We start from the raw sequence: 16,703 nt of genomic DNA, 5'->3' as shown, positions 1-16,703 counted from the left end.
TAGCTTTTTTTCGGGAGAATATAGATAAACAACCTAAACCATATGATTTTCATGTAAGACGGAGCTTTTTGAAAAGTTGTTGCTGGTCATAACACATAGTCGTAATGAATGATATGCGATGTATTCAATAAAAAATAAATATCATGGATTCATAAATCTTATGTTTTCAATATTGTAAAAATAATCTGACCGTTAAACTTTGGTACAGTATATATACGTTCCTTGTTCAAACCATAATAAAATAAGTTCCCATAAAATCAAAGAGCTACAGATCGTCATATGGAATTAAAATCTTAGCAAAAAAGCCGCACTCACTTATAAGATATATACAATGTCTTTACTCTGACTGTTGCATTTTGAACAAACGAGTGAAAGTCCAGCGCAATGTAGAACAAAATAGTTTCAACATTCATATATTATTATCATGATCTTGGCCTGCATGGATATGCATTTAACTTGCAACTGGACGATTAAACAAAACGGTTATTGATGACTGCATGAAAATCTTTAACCTCAGACAAAACATAAAATTAACTGTTCAGGAAAAACGAAGTCCATCTAGTAGTAAATAAAGGCAACAGTAGTATACCGCTGTTCAGAACTCACAAATCCATGGACAAAAAACAAAATCGGGGTAACAAACCAAAACCGAGGGAAACGCATCAAACACAAGAGGAGAACAACGACACAACACTAAAATGTAACACACACAGAAACGGACCAAACATCAGACAAAACCCCACGAGAACAACAAATACAACATCAAAACCAAATACATGAATACGGGACAGACAAGCAAGTGTAACACACACAGAAACGAACAATTATGATATAACAATGGCCATATTCCTGACTTGGTACAGGACATTTTTAAAGGAAAAAATGGTGGGTTGAACCTGGTTTTGTGGCATGCCAAACCTCGCACTTTAATGGCTATGTTAAATATAACATTGAAATGACAACATAATATTACAGGACTACAATACAAATAAATAGGAGAACGTATTAGACAAAGAAACACATGATTAATGGATAACAAAAAACATCAGGTTTAAAATTCAATACGCCAAAAACGCGCCTCGTCCACACAAGACTCACCAGTGACGCCCAGATATAAAAGATCGAAAGTGAAAAAAAGTACAAAGTTGTACAGCACTGAAGATCAAAAGTTGAAAAAGGTTGTGTCAAATACGGCTATGTTTTTATGCTTGTGATAAGAACATCCTTATTATTTAGAACAATTAATGCTATTGCAAACAGTAAATTTTATCAAATGAATATAACAGATATATATAATGAAACTGAAGTATTAACTCATTACAGAAAACAAACACGAATACATAATGCAAATAGACACACCCGACTCAGTCCAGGCCTCAACGCAGTAAATCATAATGACGTCACATACGATGGTGAAAAGGCATAAAAATTACGTCACATTTGAATTTATGAAATCTCTGAAACAGCAGAAAAATGACGTCACATATGAAAAACTATATCTCAAAAGTAAGATAGAATTAGGATTGACTAAAGATTATTATAGTAAAATACGGAAAAATGAAAATAAATATTTTCCAAATTTTACCCTGGATACTGTATTTTGAACATAAAGAAGCTCCCAATTTCCCGAAATTCCATTATGTTTGACAACGATTTTGATGTAAAACAAAACTTTAACCACAGACTGAACATAAATGCTGAATTAGTCGGCGTGAATGCTGACGACGGAACCTAGCATCGCTAAGTATCGCTTTCGCGAAACTTGTCAAACAGAAGGATGTATGTCAAAAGATCCAAGTAGGCAGCTATTTCACTCATAAATCTTAAAGACCTCCTTGCTTTCGACAAGACGACCATAATTGTTTTCTTTTTGTCTAGGGGGGGGGGGGGGGGGGTCTTTTTTCTATAGTAATTGTAGTATAACAAAAAAAAAATTGCATTTAGTATCATTTTTCTACCTACTAACGTAACGTGAATTTTCTGACACAAAAATAAATATACGACAGAACTGTTCATTAAAAGTATGTAATCAAATGCCAAACTATATATATATATATATATATATATATATATATATATATATATATATATATATATATATGTGTGTGAAAATTTACTTTCTGAAGATACAACAAAAAAATATAAAGATTTTTTTTTCTGTTTAAGATCTTAATAAATCTCATTGAAATTAACTAGATATTCTGTATACAATATTATTAATTAACTACACTGTTATTGGACTTAATATGATGAAAACTGCCTATGCAATATAATGTGTAAACTAGGCCAATACAGAATAACTCGGCCAATACAGATTTTTTTCTGTATTGGCCGAGTTATTCTATATTGGCCGAGTTGACACAAGTGCAGGAATTCGGAACGTCTCTAGATTTTACATCGAAAGTCACGATAAACACAAACTGAAAGTAAACAGTTGTTTTGAAGACGCAGTTGTCATTTAGTGATCTTAAACATGCTGAAAATGTCAGAATGGCATACATTTCAGGCTAAAGACGGTTACATTCATTTAAAAGGTATTTTGAAAGCAGACGATAGAACTATTTCAGGTTTGGGGAACGAGTAGATTATCACAAAAGTTCATTTCTTGACGACCTCATAATTTCACGATTGTACACATCGATTTTAAATTAGTTTCTGCATAACACATGCAATGGCAGTACCTTTCCAATTACTATTTATGTGTTGCGTCTAAATTTAAGTTGTAACACTTTATAGTGACTGAAAAGGGTAGAAAAATTCATCAGATGAGAAAATGCTGAAGACACCTGGAAACAGCACCAGATCATTATGTATTGCATCTAATACAAAGAAACAAACTGAGATTTGGATAGTTCCACTTCAAGGTAAAAATATTTATCTCTTGAAATGATATTAAAAAAATATTGTAACACTGTAGTTAATTAATAAAGATATTATTACGTGTATTTCTGTATTGGCCTTGTTATTGGTCCTCGGCCAGCTGTATTGGCCTTCGGCTTCGCCTCAGGCCCAAACTCCCCGGCAGTTCCAGTTCCGATCCGCATACGGGCCCGAATACTACTCTACACTAATCACTGCCTTCGGCTTTTTTCGTTACGCGCTCTTCAAGCGGTTTGACCCCTGGATTGACCTTTTGTTGCTACTGAAGCAAATATGGCTGAACATTGATGAATGAGGATAATTGTTATTAACTTTACCAGTATATATGAATATTAACACTAACCGTAAGTAAAATGCACTCAATCCAAATAACTTTACAAAATAAAAATTTGCAAATTTCTGTATCGTTAGGTCGAAGAATTCAATTCTGGCATGAAAACTCGATCGACTTTGTTGCATTATGCCATATAAAAAAATCTTCGTCAATGAAGAAACATAAAATATGATCTTCTCGTCTGTGAAGTTGGAAGAACACTTAACGCTATAGCTTTTGATATTAAATTGGACATACTTTTAATAAACTGGCACCCAATCATCAGCTAATAAACTCGTTTGAAGAACAGAATACAATGTTGGGAGAGTGGCTAAATTTTACCCGAGAAGCTGCTCCATGTGGAATTAAAGATATTTTACAAAAGACAAATTTGGACTCTATAGGGATAAATTTAGGATTTCCTGGGAAAGGGGTGCAAATAATGCCAAATTGACACATGGCTTCAAATACATTATTTAAACGAACTTCAGTAAGGGCTGTATTACATGTATATTATATTAAGACTCTGTTTACTTACCAATCTCCGAATTTCTCAAAACTCAATTTAGATTTCATGGATTAAAAAAAATAAAACAATCATAAATTATTATAATTGAAAAATAATATAGGGTAACACACACATTACTAAATTTGTTATGCAATTTGCTTTTATTATATATATGTCACCATGGTCATGTATGTATTAATTTACAATATTCTGGATGGGAGCATTTCCATTTCGATATTACTATATTTTATTGAATTATTATCCAGTCAATTTATAGTCTATACAATATAATAATAATTAACCCCCCCCCCCAAAAAAAAAGTAAAATCTTTATAATTTTGGTCCAATTATTCTGTATTCTATTTACTCTTTAAGAACCACATTTAGGCCAAATAAATAAATATGTGTGTTTCCTATTTCCCTCTTTATTAAACCCTATATGTTTTAAGCTTGGAAATAGCTGCCTACCTTAAAGTTTTTTTTGTAATTTTTCAATAATCACTGTTTAAGTCAGAATATCTCTCCCTTAGACTCAATGTAAAAAAAAAATGTTGAATTACATAAATTCCCTACCTACCTACCATTTATTTTCAAAGATGTAATAGGAAACACACACAGTATTTTATTTGGCCTTAGCCCTTATATGTACAATGTACATGTACTCTTAATAAACCTTTTATTCCTGCAATAAAAACACTTTTGACTATAATTCTAAGACGCCAGTAATCAATTCTAATGTTTTTATTTTTATCTTACAGATGGTGACAAAAAAGATAACAGCACAGTGTTAAGATTGAATCAGAATGAATAAAACAAAAAGATTATAATAGGTATTGGGTTTTTTGTAAATATTTTTATTTGCATGGATTAATTACTTTATCAATTTATAAAAAAATACTATTTAATTATCCTGCCTTGCATGGAATAATTAATTATCCTGCCTTGAATGGAATAAAATGACAACTTACATTGTTCTAAAAAAAAATGTTTGTAAATAATGAGTAAAATTAATGCTCAATAACAATGTTTAAAATGTTAACATGAAAACTGATTTTGATTTGAAGCCATATTTTATGAAATTGATTAATGTAGACAAATCTTTTTAAAAGTTACAAATGTAGGTGACACTTAAACACTCAATATCTTTCTTTAATTAGTATAGTAGGATGATACAGATTGATGCCTGTGAAAGAATTATAAAAAAGGTTGCATTCAGTTTTTTATTGTCAATAATACTTCCCTCCCCCTATTTTTCAAACTTTTTATATGTTTAAATAATGCAGGTCCTTGCATTTCAACAATTTATTTTTAGTTATACTCATTTTATTATTTCATTATTACTTTCAGCTCCCTCAACCAGAAGAACTATGAACACAGTTATTGATTTCTATGTTTCCTTGGAGATTTTAACAGTTATTGTAAAAACTTGAAATCTAACAGAATGAAAATTTGAGAAAATTTACATATTATACAGTGTACATGTACATGTAGCTTCAATATAAATCAACTGATACACCGTAAGTATGTCTTCTATATATGAAAGTTATAAATTGGTTTGTTTACAAAATTTATTTTTTACTAGATATATTTGAGTAAATACCTGACCAAATTATATATTAAAGCAAATACTCACAAACGTTTTTTTTTTTAAAATTACTAATATTTCCTATATGGTGATATAAATTATATGATCAAATTGTGGATACAACTACATGGTTTATGCTATAAACTGTGAATATAAAAAAAGAGTATGTTGTATGATTGCCAATGAGAAAACTCTTCCAACAAGAGACCAAATGACAGAAGTTAACAACTGTAGCCTATAGTAGGTCATAGTACAGTCTTTAAAACAATGAGTAAAGCCCATACCACTCAGAGAGCTATAAAATACACTGAAATGACAAATGTGAAACAATTAAAACTAGAAATTTGGCTTAATTTATCATACATGTATGTACAAAATAATGAACGAAAAACAAATATGTGACACATCAAACAACAACCACTGAATTAAAGGCTCCTGATTTGGGACAGACACAGACATACATGATGTATCGGGTTAAACATGTTTGCTGGGACCCAACCCTCCCCTTACCTGGGACAGTGGTGTAAGAGTACAAAATAAAAACAAACTATAAAATTCAGTTGAAAAAGACTTAAATCTTAACTCATCATGAGATGGATACAAGTAGAAATAAATAAAACCAAGAAAAAGGGGCCATGGTCAGGTACTATTACATACAAACAACTGAAAGACACTTAGTATAGATCTAGATTATTTACTCTAAGCACACTCAAGCTTAATAGATGTGAAAAATACCCTAAATCTGATAGGTCCTGCAACTTTTGACTCCAAAAAATTACTTATAAAGGGAACTCAATCTTAATTTTGTGTTAAAATTTCATGAGAAATTGTTCAAAGCAAAGGAGAAGGGCATTAAAGGACTATTTTTTGTCCAAGAATATAAACTATTCCAAAAAGCCCCATTATGTTTGGAATTGCATAAATTTAAGAAAAATGAATTAAAAACATAATATTTTTTATACGACCGCAAAAATTAAAAAATTTTTGGTCGTATATTGGTATCACGTTGGCGTCGTCGTCGTCGTCCGAATACTTTTAGTTTTCGCACTCTAACTTTAGTAAAAGTGAATAGAAATCTATGAAATTTTAACACAAGGTTTATGATCACAAAAGGAAGGTTGGGATTGATTTTGGGAGTTTTGGTCCCAACATTTTAGGAATTAGGGGCCAAAAAGGGCCCAAATAAGCATTTTCTTGGTTTTCGCACTATAACTTTAGTTTAAGTAAATAGAAATCTATGAAATTTTGACACAAGGTTTATGACTACAAAAGGAAGGTTGGGATTGATTTTGGGAGTTTTGGTTCCAACAGTTGAGGAATTAGGGGCCAAAAAAGAGCCCAAATAAGCATTATTCTTGGTTTTCGCTCAATAACTTTAGTATAAGTAAATAGAAATCTATGAAATTTAAACACAAGGTTTATGACCATAAAAGGAAGGTTGGGTTTGATTTTGGGAGTTTTGGTCCCAACAGTTTAGGAATAAGGGGCCCAAAGGGTTCAAAATTAAACTTTGTTTGATTTCATCAAAAATTGAATAATTGGGGTTCTTTGATATGCCGAATCTAACTGTGTATGTAGATTCTTAGTTTTTGGTCCCGTTTTCAAATTGGTCTACATTAAGGTCCAAAGGGTCCAAAATTAAACTTAGTTTGATTTAACAAAAATTGAATCCTTGGGGTTCTTTGATATGCTGAATCTAAAAATGTACAGTATTCAGCAATAGCAAGAAATCTTCAATTGCACAGTATTGTGCAATAGCAAGAAATTTTCAATTGCACAGTATTGCGCAATAGCAAGAAATCTTCAATTGCACAGTATTGTGCAATAGCAAATATTTCCAATTGCACAGTATTGCGCAATAGCAAGAAATATCTAATTGCAATTTCAATTGGAGTTATCTTTCTTTGTCCAGAATAGTAGTTGAATCAACTTAAATCATTGTTTTATACAATATATATAATTGATATTTCAATTGGAGTTATCTTTCTTTGTCCAGAATAGTAGTTGAATCAACTTAAATCATTGTTTTATACAATATACAATGTATATTCACTTTTACTACCAACTGATAAATTAAAACAATCTTTACCATTCAGTGATAACAAGCACTTTATTTTACATTTTAATATTTTATGATGTATTTAAATGAGTAGTTATTGTTGCAAACTCCATTATTAGAAATTTGAATTGAGATCAGTTTTGGAAAAAGGGAAAGGGGGATGTGAAAAAAAAAAAAATGGGGGGGGGTGGGGGTTAAATTTTTCTCATTTCAGATTTCATAAATAAAAAGAAAATTTCTTCAAACATTTTTTTGAGAGGATTAATATTCAACAGCATAGTGAATTGCTCAAAGGCAAAAAAAATATTTTAAGTTCATTAGACCACATTCATTCTGTGTCAGAAACCTATGCTGTGTCAACTATCTAATCACAATCCAAATTTAGAGCTGAATCCAGCTTGAATGTTGTGTCCATACTTGCCCCAACCGTTCAGGGTTCAACCTCTGCGGTCGTATAAAGCTGCACCCTGCGGAGCATCTGGTTGTCTGATAAGGTCACAATTACATCATGAAGACGAAGACAAATATAGAATTTATGCAGTTTCCAAAACAACAAAATAATTTAAAAAAACTTTTATTATAACTATTGACATAATCTCACTAAATATAATTTTTTTCTTGGATGGGCACATTACAGTCTAAAATATAATTTTATTTGACAAAAAACAAAGAAAATTAAGAAATTTTACAAATTTGGTCTAAGTTTATTGCCATGGTAACTCTTTAGTTGTAAAAAAAACCCCATTATTTTCTGAATATGGTGTACCTTAGTCTAGTTTGGACAAATTTTGAAATATTTAGGATAACTGTTAAATTAGCAGTAATATCTGGGCCAAATAAAAACCTTTTTTAGTTAGCCCCTACTACTTTGAGATATTGAACAAAGTGTTGCCATAATGATTTTAAAGGATGGATGGACAAACAATGGCATAACATATACATCCCTTACCTACCAGAAGTTACAAAGTTATAAAAAAAATGTTTATATATTTTCAGATCACAATTATGTCAACCTAATCATTGGAAGTTTATCAAGTTACATGAGAAGCATTGAAAGCCTGCAGAGATTCTACATGTATAAATAAATGGAATAGACTCACACTTAAAAATAACTTTTACACAAGACTAATGCACTCTCAAACAAGGATTATTCATGTTTCAATGAGTGAATTGAAGTGCATACTAGCTGCTCATGAAAATTTGTGTGCATTTTTTAAATATTTATTTTTGTTTTATTGATTGTTGTTTTCAAAAATTTGTATGTCTTCATAAATTAATCATGAACATACATGTATTGTTGTTAATAATTAAGATAGATATAAAGAATATTTTTATCTCAGTTTTAGCCAAATGATACAGTTAAATCTGATTTAACTTCTTTCCAAATATATAAACATATGAATACAAGGAGATTTGGGGTATAGGTTCACTGGACAGCATCCCAACAACAACAAAAAACCACAAGACTAAAGTTGATTACAATTTTCCAAAACAGAATAGTTTCAATTGGCCATTCATCAAAAAGTGTGAATATATTTATAGCCCAACAAATAAAGATCTGCTATCAACAAAAAGAAAACAATAATAAAATTATCTCGCAAATGAATTATTATTGTGCAAACAGGGTTAACCCGATCTCAAAATGGATACATTATAAACACTTTTGATTAAATAGTAGATTTTATGCATAAAAAAAATGCAGTATTACAACTGCTTTTACTACAATGACATTCATTTTTGTCATGAATTTGATGTTAAAATAATTATGGCATATATTACCATATGAGATATTCAAGCTCCATGTAGCTTTCAGTTTTTGTCGAGCGTGCGACTTTTGTCGCAGAAAGCTCGACATAGGGAGAGTGATCTGGCGGCGGCTGTGTATGCTAACTTCTTAAAAGCTTTGTATTTTAGAAGGTGGAAGACCTGGATGCTTCATACTTTGTATATAGATGCTTCATGTTACAAAGTTTCCGTCAGTCACATGTCCAATGTCCTTGACCTCATTTTCATGGTCCAGTGACTACTTGAAAAAAAGTTAAGATTTTTTGTAATTTGAAATTCTCTCTTATCATAAGTAAAAGGATAACTATATTTGGTATGTGCGTAGCTTGCAAGGTCCTCATGCCCGTCAGACAGTTTTCACTTGGCCTTGACCTCATTTCATGGATCAGTGAACAAGGTTAAGTTTTGGTGGTCAAGTCCATATCTCAGATACTATAAGCAATAGGTCTAGTATATTTGGTGAATGGAAGCACTGTAAGGTGTACATGTCCAACTGGCAGTTGTCATCTGACCTTGACCTCATTTTCATGGTTCAGTGGTCAAAGTTAAGTTTTTGAGTTTTGGTCTTTTTTTTCTAAAACTATATGCAATAGGTCAACTATATTTGGTGTATGGAAATATTTTATGATCTATATATCAGTTGTGCAGGTTTTATTTGACCTTGAACTCATTTTCACAGTTCATTGCTCAGTGTTAAAGTTTTGTGTTTTGGTCTGGTTTTTTTAAACTATAAGCAATAGGTCAACTATATTTGTTGTATGGAAGAATTGTTAGCTGTACATGTCTGCCTGGCATGGTTCATCTGACCTTGAGCTCATTTTCATGGTTCATTGGTCAATGTTAAGTTTTCTTGGTTAATGTTATGTTTATGTGACAGTTGAAATAAAGCTTTATATTTAGGACTATCAACATAATATCAATGATTAGTAAAGAAGGCGAGACATTTCAGCGTGTGCACTCTTGTGTTTCCTTACTGAATAAAAATTATGAGATTTCAATTGCTAGTGAGACAATAATTTAGCAGTGACAAACAGGCAATTGGACCAGATTCCTTTTCAAAGTTTTTGAAATATAAGCAATTGATTTACAGTACATATATTCATCACTGGTTTAATGCACACAACTACAATAACAATTATTGTTAATGCCAAGAGTATCAGGACATAATTTGGGTGTAACAGCTACCAAGGTATCTGTTAGCTTAAAACCCAGTCCCCAATCATGTATATTAAATAATTGAAATTGGTTAATGTGCAGTAAAAGTAAAGAGTATATATGTACAATAATGTAAAAGAGAAGGGGTCAAGATAATGTTTTGATGAGCAGTAATAAAAATACAATAAAAATTAATGCAGCAAGGTTCAGTATTTCAAAGAATTATTTCATAGGTGTCTAGGTAAAATGTTTGAACAAGAATAGGATTCATAATTATTAAGACCATTACACCTACATATACCATTCATCTATTAAAAGGGGGGCAGGTTTGTTTTCTCTCTCGGAAATAACATAAATTTAAACTGCATTGATCAATTTGTTTTATACAACTGCTAGAAATTTGTGGCTGTGTAATGGTATGGTGATGTCATCATTGGGAGACATTTAGTTTTTAGACAATAACTAAAGTATAAGAGAAGGGATCTGTACAAGATGGTCCAACCGGTCCAAAATTAAAGTTTTTGTTTGATTTTTATAAAAAATAAATATTAAGGTTTTTTTGTTATGCTGAAGCTAACCATGAATTTAGATTTTGAGCCCCATTATTAAATTAGTCTCACATTGAAGTCCTAAGGGTCCAAAACTAAACTTAATTAGTTTTCATTAAAAGTTCAATTCTTCTGATTCTTTGATATGCTGAATCTCAACATGTAATTATATTTTGAATATTATACCATATTACATGTACATATTATAAGGGAAATATCCAGTTTTAAAATTTAAAGTTCTTAGTCCACATTCAATCTGTGCCAGAAATCAAGCTATGTCAAATATATATATATAATCACAATCCAAATTGAGAGCTGTATCAAGCTTGAATGTTGTGTCCATTATTGTTCAGGGTTCCACCTCTGGGTAGTATCTAGCGGCACCCAACCATGCCAACAGACTCACAGAGCATTATATTTTGGAAGGAACAAACTTATTTTAACAATTCACTTTTGAAAACAATTATTATAGATACAATGTACATAAATGCTGATTTCATGAATTTTCTTGTTTCATTACACCTCTGTCATGATTGATAAAAAGAAAGACTGACCATATTCATACTTGACTTGATGACGTCATAAAAAAGTTCAAGCGGTATCAAGCCTGCAATAACTCTTGGATGTGTGGTTGTTCACAAATAAAATAAAACTGAATAAACATTATAATTGCTATTGTAGGTAAGAAAATTTGGAACACATGTTAAAATATGTCACATTGGGAAGGTTTGACATGACAAAATGACTGAGATTACTAAATAAGTTTTAGTCATTGCAGACTGTGGCACATGCAGGTTATACCTTATGACCTATAGTTGCTTAAATCAATATCATTTGAACTTTGGTGGATAGTCACATTAGCAATCATACCTGAACTCCATATTTTAATCATCATGTATATTACAGCACATAATGTGTTAAGAGTTTCTGTTCCAATCATTGTATAAATATCAAATGGCCAATATATTATGTGCTACTCAAGTTAGTGAACATATTGAAGGGCAAGTTAACATGGTCATTTGTTAATTAGTCACAAATGTGTTCACTATATGTCAATGATGCAAACTTTAAAGTTTATATATGTAGGGTTGTAGTCTAACTGACAACCTCATTACTTCATACTGAGAATGTCTTGTCATAGTGAAAGTACAAAAGTGAAAAGAATGAAAATGGCACGTACATTTTTATGTTTATGTTATTTGCAAAAACTTTTCCCAGAGAACCTTACTTCTATCTGGTATTTTTTACTAACAATGTTAAACCTTGAACAGAAATGATATGAACCTACAGTCTTATATTACATGGGAAGGGGCACTGACTGACCTAAAAAGGGGGGGGGCGGTTGTTGTTTCCAGTCATGCTTCAGTGATTCCCTATATAATAAACCAACATTTTCCAGGGAAAAAAGGGGGGGCTGGGCCACCCAGGATCCGACTATAAATGGATAAAAGATGTCCCTTTATGTTCATAATGAGAAAAGGAAACATGGAAAGGCTTGCATAATTTGGTAGACCAAACTTCCTCCGTTGACAACCGCATATTCATTCAAATCATCATTTGTACCTGTCCAAGTTTATGTTGCAGCATTTGGGCTTGTTTTCCCTTTGGACTTAGGAGGGACTATGCGCCTAACATACATTTCAATTATATATCTGATTCACGTTTCCCTCCATGTTTACTTTCCAAAGGGTTCGGGGAGATAACTTAGATAAGAATGCACACATAATAAAGGTCCTGTGTGGGACGTAAATTTAATGCTCATTTTTTAAATCTAGGAAAAGTTGTTTAAATTTTGGGAAGAAATTATCAAATTGAAGTTTTTCAAGCCGGTAACTAATGGTTCTGAGGAAATTTATTGCGTAGATAATCGTTCCAAAATTTGGAACGAATTTCGAAAGCCGGTGGCAGTGATTGATGGAGTAAGGGAAAACAGTTCCGGAACGGAAACGATCACTGTCCGGAGTTTGCCTCAGGCCAATACAGCAAGCCTCGGACCAATAACAAGGCCAATACAGAAATACTTACGTAATAATATCATATTATTAATTAACTACACTGTTATTGGACTTAATATGATGAAAACTGCCTATGCAATATAATGTGTAAACTAGGCCAATACAGAATAACTCGGCCAATACAGATTTTTTTCTGTATTGGCCGAGTTATTCTATATTGGCCGAGTTGACACAAGTGCAGGAATTCGGAACGTCTCTAGATTTTACATCGAAAGTCACGATAAACACAAACTGAAAGTAAACAGTTGTTTTGAAGACGCAGTTGTCATTTAGTGATCTTAAACATGCTGAAAATGTCAGAATGGCATACATTTCAGGCTAAAGACGGTTACATTCATTTAAAAGGTATTTTGAAAGCAGACGATAGAACTATTTCAGGTTTGGGGAACGAGTAGATTATCACAAAAGTTCATTTCTTGACGACCTCATAATTTCACGATTGTACACATCGATTTTAAATTAGTTTCTGCATAACACATGCAATGGCAGTACCTTTCCAATTACTATTTATGTGTTGCGTCTAAATTTAAGTTGTAACACTTTATAGTGACTGAAAAGGGTAGAAAAATTCATCAGATGAGAAAATGCTGAAGACACCTGGAAACAGCACCAGATCATTATGTATTGCATCAAAGAAACAAACTGAGATTTGGATAGTTCCACTTCAAGGTAAAAATATTTATCTCTTGAAATGATATTAAAAAAATATTGTAACACTGTAGTTAATTAATAAAGATATTATTACGTGTATTTCTGTATTGGCCTTGTTATTGGTCCTCGGCCAGCTGTATTGGCCTTCGGCTTCGCCTCAGGCCAATACAGCAAGCCTCGGACCAATAACAAGGCCAATACAGAAATACTTACGTAATAATATCATAATATTATGTATGCTTCACAATATATCAAAATAAAATGCTGAACGACCCAGATCCCCCTCGTTTCAAAAATTGTCAATATCCGATGCATTTGAATTAAGCACAAAAAATTTATGTAAATACACGCATGCAATCAGGGCTAGCATTTTGAACATATATTTTAATGGTACCTAACTGTCACAACAAGATTACGATTATTAAGGGTATATTAATTGTCTCTAACTGTCGCCTGGTGAGATTAAAAGTTTAAGGTAAAACTTTATGATACCATATGGCCTAGGTGTTGATTGACTTTTATTTTTATGACCTAAGATCAGTTCCTCAGATATGGTAATGAAATAGCACCCGTACCTTCTTGAATATACAGACGATCTGCTAAGTGAACATCACAGCATGAATCTGTCCATTTGTGCGTAAAGGTAACACTCAAAGTCAGGTGACATATATCAAACCGTTCCTTTTGTAATTAAGATTAATTAACATTACGGTCAAAATAGTCTGTTTTAATATGTCAGTGGAATCTTCAGCTTTAGAAGAATGTAACAAACTTTGTATTTATAAACGATATAAAGTAGTATTTGGTTTTGAAAGATACTTAGATTTTCATTGTAATGTATCTATATTAACAAAATTGCGTACCGGCACACTTAGATTAAATGTTGAAGTTGGTCGTTATCTGAATAGAGAAAATAGAATTTTTAAATGTTGCAATATGAATGTTTTGGAGGACGAATATCATTTTGTTTTATCATGTCCAACATAAAGATCTGTGCGTATAGAATTTTATATTTATTCTACTATTCTTGGCCAAATCGGCACAAGTTAGATAATTTATTCTAAATCTCTGACAGTAAAACAATGCATTTATTCAAATGCAGCCGCTTGGAAAATTAGATCACATATAATGTCATAATATTATTGTATACTCTGTAACTTCTGTTCTCTGCTGCCTTTTGTTTGTCATATGTTGTATATATTTTCGTTTGCCATAGCATGTGAAAAAAAAGTATGCATTAATCTGACTACAGTAATAACGATGCCGATCTGATAAATCAATAAACTGATAATGCCCCCAGTTTATCAAATCTCGTATCTAATTAACCGATAACGCAAAATCACGATCAATCTTGCACATGCGCATTGTTTCCCTGAACTAGAGTATTGAAAAATAACTCAGTGAGGTTCCCATTAGCTACACAAAACAACGATCAAATATAAATACATCTATTACAATTTAGGATCTTGATACGAGGTAAATTCTGTATTCTTGAAAAAGTTATGAACATTTTTTTTCATCTTTGAAAATAACTCTTATCTGTAAAATTCATAAGAGATTAATTTACTAACTTTTTCTGTAATAATATGTCGATAATTTCTTTATTCTATATATACTTTATGTGTTTGGGACGACTGAAGCGTCATTTTGGATTTAACATGTCAGGGGACTCGCTCCTAAAAAAAAAAGGCAATAGTGTATTAACACTTGAATACGTGAGAGTATATATGTGACTGAAATAGACATTAGGGGCCTTGGGCCGTTTTTCTGTTCTTTGGACGGGTTGATGTCTCTTTTTCAATTCTCAATTTTAATAAATCAAAGAGATGTACCAACTCACTTTATTTAAAGAATGATATGTTTTAAATTTTTTAGATTGAGTGAATCTCTAAAAGTGCATGAATGCGTACGCGTCATATATATATTTTTCTTCATCATGTCAAGTGAAGATCGAAAATTAGTTGTGGTCTGTCTTTATTCATCACTTTCAGCTAGGTTTTGAATTATTTGAAGATAGTGACGTATCATAACAGACATTGATCACATACGAAGAAGAAAAAACAGAATAAAGAAGTGATGCTAGACGAAGATTGATTGATCGATTGGTGTTTAACATCACTTTCAACACTATTGTGCTATTTCGTGGCGGTCAGTTTCTATTTGTGGAGGAATCCCGAGTGCCCGGAGAAAACCACCGACCTTCGGTAGGAAATCTTACAATCCTAGTCAAGTAAGATTGGAGTCGAGTGTACCTGCCCCGTGCGGGATTCGAACCCATAACCTCATTATTGACTGGCTAGTGATACAGTAGTTCGACTTATTAGACCAATTGGCTAACGAGGTCCCTGTGATGCATTATCGTAGAAAAAAGGTCAAGATTATAGAAATAAAAGATTGTTTGATTATTATTGTTTGTTTAATATCCAGCTGCATATATTTCATGTACATTCTATAGACTTAGCACAAACAAATATTATTTACACATGCAATAGGTAGGCTTTAAAACTGGATCGACTGGGATTAGGTAGAGAATTAGACGCGGTCATTAGATAATAATTAAGGGATGGTGAGTATGTTGATCCAGTGTTGTCTTGGAACATTCCAAATAAGGCGCTGTTGCATTGAACTCAATATTATTTAAAGTGCACTTTCTATTCACGAATTATACTACATAGTATAACGTAATCAGAGATCAATATTTTAATTAGATTGACGAATCATCAGATTTAAAGTTCCATTCCGATACATCTTCGCTAGCCAAGGGTTACGATCCACTCCCGCTGGATCGTAACCCTTGGCTAGCGAAGATGATTCCGATAAGGCGTGGCTACATCACGCCTGGTAAACCATCTAATCTCAACCAAATGTTGAGACGGAAAAAAGTATTCTGGCACTTTCTGTTGAGCTATTCTGGTTCAAAATATTCAAATTAAACACAGGGTAGGTCGACTTTTCGTCAATTTACTGAAAATCAATGCGTTTTTTGTAAAATCGGAGAATGTCATGCCAGAGATATTTGAATTATAGTTTGTCTCGTGTATAACACAAATGAATGGGATTTAAAATGACATCGTAATGACTTTTCTCTAGCAGGTAAATATGGCCAGCGCAGTCTGCTATTGACAAAATGACAGTGATATCATTGATAAACTAGCATATCTATTAGTAAATTAGTATTTTTCTAAAACATTATAAACATAAAAT

General features: G+C 32.1%; 1 long non-coding RNA gene across 1 annotated transcript; it reads left to right on the top strand.

The window, feature by feature from the left end:
* Positions 1-3,202: 3,202 nt before the first annotated feature.
* On the top strand, positions 3,203-8,684 carry LOC143056459 (uncharacterized). Its single transcript, XR_012972357.1, has 4 exons — positions 3,203-3,224; positions 4,460-4,531; positions 5,049-5,218; positions 8,342-8,684. It is a non-coding gene; the product is annotated as an uncharacterized LOC143056459 (long non-coding RNA).
* Positions 8,685-16,703: the final 8,019 nt, after the last annotated feature.

This window comes from Mytilus galloprovincialis, chromosome 13, assembly GCF_965363235.1.
Source record: "Mytilus galloprovincialis chromosome 13, xbMytGall1.hap1.1, whole genome shotgun sequence".
Lineage (NCBI taxonomy): Eukaryota > Metazoa > Mollusca > Bivalvia > Mytilida > Mytilidae > Mytilus > Mytilus galloprovincialis.
This window is presented reverse-complemented; position numbering and strand designations above follow the sequence as displayed.